General features: G+C 33.7%; 1 long non-coding RNA gene across 1 annotated transcript in view; it reads left to right on the top strand.

Annotated features, from left to right (window-relative positions):
* The first annotated feature begins 3,168 nt into the window (after positions 1–3,168).
* Positions 3,169–8,145, top strand: part of LOC125095465 (uncharacterized) — a 58,705-nt gene continuing 53,728 nt past the window's right edge. Inside the window, exon 1 of the long non-coding RNA XR_007125905.1 lies at positions 3,169–3,321. This is a non-coding gene — a long non-coding RNA (uncharacterized LOC125095465). The remainder of the gene's footprint in view (positions 3,322–8,145) is intronic.

The raw sequence follows: 8,145 nt of genomic DNA, 5'->3' as shown, positions 1-8,145 counted from the left end.
AAAGAATCTAGATGTAAAACAGACAAAAAGAAAAAAGAATCTAGGTGCATTTTTACATTCTCTCCTCTTCCTAAAGAGGCTCTGTTTTTGTGTTTTTTTTTTTCCCCCCTCAGGATGGCTTTAGAGATTACCCATGAATTATTTTCACAGTTATGGTGACAGGAATCCAAATACTATCTTTTGACACCACAGATCTGTTTTCCAACAGACATTCATTCTTTCCATCTGAAACGACCATGGAGAAAATAGAGTTGAGATGTAATAGAGCTTAAAATCAACTTTATTAAATTGAATTTCTCCAGAATTGAGAAGACATCTCACTTTTTCTATAGCCTTCAGGTAAACACTTCCAAAGTGGTATTTTAATAACCATTTAAGCACACAAGGACAGCTGTTCAGGTGGTCTCAGAGAGGATGAAAAATTGCATATGTCATCTGCCAGAGCAGATACTAAATTACCTTGGCCTACAGAAACTTTTTATTTGCCTAGGAGGTATTTATTTTCCCACTTGAGGTGTTGGAAAAACAATGGTCTAAACTTCCTGTGACAGAAAATATATCAGTGAAAACTTAGCATCACTTTATTCTTTTATTATATACTGTTACTAGTGGCCTAAACTTTCTATGACAGAACATCAATGAAAATAGCATCGCTTTCATCTTATACTACATCCTATGTTACTATGTTTCTAGGTTTATGGGTAGCATATGTCAAGGATTTGATCATTTCTTAATAAGCATTTCTTTAACATTCACATCACCTATTCAACCAAAAGAACACACGGTTCATGGAGATTTAAATTACATATTTTCTTCTTAAAGTTTGCTAGATTCATACTTCACATGCTACTTTTCTAAGTACTTTTTTTTTCTTGGAGTCATTTCAATATAATCAATCTCTTGAGCTTTATTAATGCACTGAAAAGTAATTAATTGAAAATATTATTTCAGTATTACATCTAACATTGAATGTCTATGAGAATACCTTGGTAAATTTGTGGTGGTTTATGCCAACAGAGGAAAAAGAATGAATACAAGATGATTTTTGTTACTTATTAAAGTGCTTTTCAGTGTTGCCTACAATTCTCCATATAAACAAATTTTTATTTTATATAAAAACATTGACTTGTATAGTGATTGTTTGAATTAAGAAAAAGAACGAAGCACCTCACATCCCTTTGGATGGTCACCATCAAAATTACAAGTGTTGGTGAAGGTGGGGAGAAATTGGAATATTCATGCACACCGTGAGAATGTAACAAGGTACAGCTGCTCTGGGAAACAGTATGAAATTTCCTCTAAAATTAAAAATAGACTTACCATTTGATCTAGCAATTACACTTCTAGGTATTTACCTAAAATAATTGAAAGCAGGGTCTCAAAGATATATTCGTATGCTCATATATGTAACAGCATTAGTGACAAAAGCTACAACGTAGAAGCAGTTCAAGTGTCCCTTGATGGATGAATGGATAAGCAAAATGTATATATCCCAAAACTGTATACACACAATGGAATATTATTCCTCTATGAAAAGGTAGGAAATTCTGACAAATCCTCCAACACAGATGAAGTTTACAGACATTATGCTAAGTGAATAAATCCAGTCACAAAAAATAGCTACTACATCATTCCACTTATATGAGGGACAAGAAATAGGCATAATTATATAGACAGAAAGTAGAATGGTGGTTACCAGAGGCTGGGGGAAAGGAAGGCAGAGTTATTGTTTAGTGGGTATAGAGTTTCAGTTTTACAAGATGAAAAGTGTTTTAGAATTGGGTGGTGGTGATGGTAGCACAGCATTATGAATGCGTTAATATCACTAACTTGTACATTTCACATGATAAGCACCTTGCAGGAAAATTTTTAAAAAGCAAAAGCACAGGATCTTGATGTCCTTACCCTGAAACTTCTGTCTGTATTATTTTGCCATCATTGTTGTGCCTATTTCTTAGGTAGTTTTATCCATACTTAATTTCTGTTGAGTTTCAAATTAACATGATGTGAACATACTTCATTATAAATGGCTGCTGAATATCCTGCTAATGAATGTTTCGTAGTTCCCTTTTTGTGAGGAGACTTCTCCCCCTTCCCTCTCCCCCTCCCCTTCCCCTTCTCCGTCTTCTTCTTCTTTTTGACCTGGTAACTAAATAAAGCTTCAATGAACTGCTGTGCCTAACAGATAGGATCATTTCCTCAGATATGCAAATGTGAAATAAATTGAATCAAGAAATATAAACTTAAGATACATTTTGGAGTGTTAGTTACAATACACTTTCACCTGCAGTGTTAGTTTTTGATTATGTGTCCTTTTGCCTACTGAATTATAAATACACATCCCATTCGTTATCAAATAAGACCTTTCTCATGCTTATTTACTTATTATTCCTTTTTTGTTTTGTGTTTTTCTTATTTTTTTGTTTTCAACAATGTATTTGAATTAGCTGACAATGTAATAAAAATATTATCTATAAAAATGGTTAAAATGGTAAATTTTATTTTATGTGTATTTTACTGTATTAAAAATCATTAAAAAAATCAGTACAAAAGAATTGATATAATTCTAATATATAAAGTTTGATTAAATTGTAAACACATGAAGCAATATTAATCATATCAATGTCACAAACTGACAAAAAAAAATGCCTTTTCTGCTCCCCCAAATCTTAGCATCACATTGACAAATTAGGATCTACACACAAGAAAAATGATGATGTTTCTAGTGTAAGTGTGTATGTTTAACTTTGAATAAATTTCATTATGTAATTATAAATTATGATTATATTTGATAAGTAATCTGATAATGAGAAAAATATTGTAGTCATAAGCACTTCGACAATTTCATATATTCTGGCTTTTCATTTTTAATGGTTAAAAAGGAGGAGTTATATAAAATGTATATTCCTAAACTGTGTCTAATAAACAAAAGTCCACTTGGGAGGAAAAAGTAGGTATGATCAAGGTATGATTTAGGATTTATACGATACATATTCAAGGTTATGAACTGTTTTCTTGCGATGACTTTTTTTTCAATGTGCTTGTTGAAGGAGGTCATTGAGAGGACAGGACCGTAGGTTGACCCGGGAGCCCATCCGGGCAATTGGAGGCTCCTCAGCCCCTCCCCTTGGAATGTTCTGCCAACCATTCCTGAGGTGGGAGCAGTTTCAAGGATGCAGCCTTGAGAGAATGTGTGGTTGAGGCCTTCAGGACCTGTATCTGTGGCAGAATCCTGTGAAGGGCACTGTATGAACCTTTAAGATGCTGGCGGCAGCCACGGAGATCTGCTCGTCTGGCGGCTGCCTACGACAAGCCTCATAAGTAAGTTCTCCTGCTTGTTCAACCTGCCACCTGGCAGTCCGGGGTGGCGGTCCCTGTGAGGTCCCTCCTAGCCCTTTGGGTGCGGGGCCAGCGTCGGATTTCAGTTGGAGAGCTTCCAGGGCTGCCAAGTAACAGAACCCGAGCAAATCTTTCTCCTCTAGGCTCCTGCGTGTGCTTTTTGACTAGAGGACCCACAACAGCATAACGAGTTAAACAGTTTTAAAATACGTGATCGTATTTGTCCACTTATCTTCTACAACGTAAGAACTGAGAGTTGTATAAATCAGCAGTGCAAATCCCGTTTGACTTCTCCCTTTAGCAGAACATAGGCTTTGTGTGTCCCTCCTCCCGCAGGGGCCGCATTTCAAGAATTAGGGTGGCCTTGTACAGAGCTGATCCAAACCCCGCACAAGGACCCATTTCTTTCACAGTATCCGCAGATAAATTTCAAAATTTGCAGAGTTAGTCAGGTGATACTCACAGAACTAATGCTATTTAAAAAGTCCACGTAAATATTTATCATAGAAAATGTTAAAAATCCCCCCCCCCAAAAGGGTTGACTAAGCAAGTTGGATCATGACCAATAATCCTGGTGAGATTATATATATAAATCCTGCTTTAAATTGAATGTAGACCAAATGGACACGAAAAAAACACTTTTCATATCCTATATCCGCTAAATAAATGATACTGCTTAATTTTGCCTTAGAAAAATACATTTATGTGTCCATATAATGGATATAATAAATTGATTTTGATATATGCTTAAATGTTCTATTAAATAAAATTATTATTTTACTAATATATCTAACACTGGATATCTATGCATTTTTAATTTGGGAAGTTTGTAGCAATTTGTGGCAATGGTAGGAAAAGGAATAAATATAAACTTACACCTCATTTCCCTTACCTGTTTCTTCATCTCAATTTTTTTAACTTCTGTATATAATTCAAAAAATATCTGTAGTACCCATATCAGAATTGCTATTAAGGCTACATAAAAGGGTAATTTGACTTCATCAAATAGAAATTTCTTGCTGTCACATAAGTAGGATAAAGGAGGACTGTTCAGACAAGATATGGCAGCTTCATTATGTCCTCAGTGACCCAAACTTCTTTAGCCTTCTATTCCATCTTCCTTAGTGCGCAGCATTCATCCTCGTTCTTGTAAAATGGCTTCTGCATCTCCAGCTATCACATTTGTGTCCCAGCACAAGAGAGAGGAAAGAAGAAAGGTGATAATCAGAAGATGTGCATGGATTCTATAGGTTTGCCAACCCTAACAAGCTAAAAGCAAGAGATAAAGGTTTTATTATATGAAAAAAATAGGATAAATATTTTTAATTTTCTTTAAGCATAAGAGATTAAAATTAGGAGTCAGATCGTGGGCAGCAATCGGGAGAGTTAGAAACCTTTTCATTTTAACTATGAACAGGGCTATAACACAAAAGATAAAAGAATGGGTCAGGCATTTGTTATTATCTAGAATCAGGAAGGGGGCCAAGAAGAAAGCAACAATTAAACCAAAAAGAATGGATGCCAGGTTTTAAAGTGCATAGAAATGTTGACTTTAGGAAATCAACATCAAGACTGTGGCTGGTTACAGAGCTTGCATTGAAAGAAACATGAAATAGGAAGTTATTCTTTATACTCCATATATACCTTTTAATTTCTTTTGGTTAGAAAACTAGACTAAATATGATTGATTCACTACTATTAAGAGGAAATGAAAGCAATTTGTTGCCAATAGGAGGATTATCATAAACATTGATTTTTTATCTTGGCTGGAGTAAATGTAGGTCTTTTAGAATTATAATATCTATCCCAGATACAACAAAACATTCAAGTGCACCTTTTAAGAAAACATAGACTTGCTGAACAAGTCTTCTGATGAGAGATTTCACCTGTATAAACACAGTAGGGGGATATATATTGGTCCCACTAGTCTATTGAGCCTCCTGCTGTTTCAACCCAACTGTGGCAAGGCTTTTAAGGATTAGTATAGACCAGAATGTTTGGCTAGAGAAAAATTAACTGGCAAAAACAAAACATCCCAAGTGGTTCTAAACACAAAACTGAATTTTGAAGTGACTCTCAATCTCTCTCTCTTCGTATATATATATGTGTGTATGTATATATTTTTCTATCTTTAAAAGGTATAATTAAACCCTTATTGCAATTAAATAGCTTAGAGAAAGTGCTAGCAAAGTATCTGTTCCATAGTAAGCACTTGGTCAAAAGTATCTCTTATGAAAAAAAAAAAATTCCTGGAACAACAAAATACAATTGTTTCTTAAGTGTTTAATTAGAAGGTGCCATTTTATACATCACTGATTTTCAAACTTTAGGCCCTCCAAACCCTTTTGTAAAAACCATTTTATGGAGACTTGCAATGTCAAAAAATGTAATAGCACTATTCTAATTAAAACAGAAGTCTGGAACCCTGCTCCCTCTGCCCCTCAATCCAAAGCCTTAAGACTCCAGGGGCAAGTCCAAGTTGCCCTAGGAATCCTCAAACATATTAAATATGGTAGAACAGGCCATGCAGAAATTTATATTTCTAGTTTTAGAATAATATTTCAAATTTGAAATGTTCTTGTCTCTCTATATTGTTGATTGTTCAATATCATATCATGAACCATAGCTACTTCTTGTTCTTTTTTAAAAAGTAGTTTTATTGAAATCTCCCATTGTAATATATTTTAGGAGACTTTAAGCTGGTGAGAACCAAGCTATTAAATTAGGCTACTAGTCTATACTCCCTTTTCCTAATGTATCATGATGGGATACTCCTGGTAATCCTTTTTTTTTTTTTTTTTTTTTTTTTTACAATTCTTTCTATTCTCCTCATACTAATCTGGGAATTAAAATGTTGTTCTTCAATTATTTTCATTTGGGTTCTTATTCAGCGTTTTAAATCAAGAGCAAGTGGCACACAACAAAAAATTGGATTATTTGGAATTTGTGTCAGTGGCAGTATCAAGTACTAGAGTGTGAAAGTAACCTTCTAAAGAAGTAGTGACTTTTTTAGATCATAATTCCTCTGGGACCTGACCTTCATTGTTATATATTTTCCAAACTTGGCTTAATGTTCTACTGATTTTATAAACTGAAAAATGACTTTCCATAGATCCCATTTTTAAAATAATAACAAAAGTCAGACCTGGTTTCTAAGAACCTGATTTATTCCTTAACCTTTATGTGTATATATGCCTATATACGTAAACTCATATACTCATACTTACATAATCACACCATTTAAGTATTGGATTATTATTGAGATGACTTTCTTTGATACTATTCTCTTTATTTTATTTCACTGATTTTATCAAATTCTCAATACATGATTTTGGTTAGTAATACTAATTTAACTTTAATAGTAAATTGCATAAATTTCTACTGTTGGTACATCACATACATCTTTAATTCTGATAATCAAATGATTGTGTTAAATAGTGATGTTTCTAATACATACATTTAATTTCTACCTCATACTACTAAAGGTATAAATGCTCCAAATTCTAAGCCTAAACCAGCATATATTTTGAAATAGTTTTCAAGAGTAATGACTTCAAAGTGTATTCCCATGAAATTTAAAGTGTAAAACTCATCTTTTTTTTTTTTAACAGTTTTAAGTTAATAAATAGCAAAATCAAATGGAAAGCAGGGAGTTCCTACATATCTTCTGCCCTGATGCACTCACCAGCATGGTACATTTGCCACAGTTGATACACCAGGATTAACATCAGTATCACCCAAAGTCCATAGTTTACCTTAGACTTCACTCTTGGTGTTGCATGTTCTATGTTTTTTGACAAGTATATTGACATGTATCCACCATGGTATCATACAAGATAGTTTCACTACCCTAAAAATACCATATTCTCTACCTACTCTTTTTTCCCTGCATAAAAAACCCTCTGATAACCACTAGTATATTTAGTCACCATAGTTTTGCCTTTTCTAGAATGTCATGTAGTTGGAATGATAGAGTAAGTGGGTTTTTCTGATTGCTTTCTTTCACTTACTCCAATGCATTTAAATTTCCTCCATGACTTTTCATGGCTCAATAGCTCATTTATCTGCCAGTATATAGTATTACATTGTACAGAAGTATCAAAGTTGATTTTTTTCATTTACCTACTGAAGGGCGTCTTAGCTGCTTCTAAGTTTTGGCAATTAGAAATACAATGCCATGTATATACATGTGCTGGTTTTTATGCAGACAAAAATTTTCAACTTGTTCAGATAACACCATGGAGCAAAATTGCTGATTTGTATGGTAAGTGTTTGGTTTTATAAGAAACTATGAAGCTGTCTTTCAAAGTGGCTGTAGTATTTTGCATTCCCACCAACAGTGAATGAGAGTTCCTGCTGCTCCACCTTTCAACCAGCATTTGGTGTTGTCAGCATTATAGATTTTAACCATTCTAATATTGTTGTGTATTTTGAATTATGTTGTTTTTCTGAGGTCTTGCTTTTATTTTCCTGTTATTTTGGTTTATTCTTCATAAAAAGATGTCTTGTCAATAATACCTAATCATAAAGTATATGGCAAAAATCCCATTTTTCATGAACATATCAAAACATTACAGTGATTTGCCTGAGAAATTTCCCTGCAGTTATTTCCTATGAATGGTCTTAATGTCCTTATTGTTTATTTCCCTGAAGAGAGCAATGATTGTGCTATTCTTACTTTTCATTATATTCAATTAGATAATCATCTTTATTGAAAATAGTTTCCCAATCTTTCTTTGGGGAATCAGATTTTGCTTTATGTAAGAAAGATAGTTTCTTGCTTAGCATAAACCTATTTCCTTACTG

This window comes from Lutra lutra, chromosome 3 (genome assembly GCF_902655055.1).
Source record: "Lutra lutra chromosome 3, mLutLut1.2, whole genome shotgun sequence".
Lineage (NCBI taxonomy): Eukaryota > Metazoa > Chordata > Mammalia > Carnivora > Mustelidae > Lutra > Lutra lutra.
The sequence above is the reverse complement of the archived record's forward strand: the minus strand, read 5'-3'. Positions and strand labels throughout refer to the sequence as shown.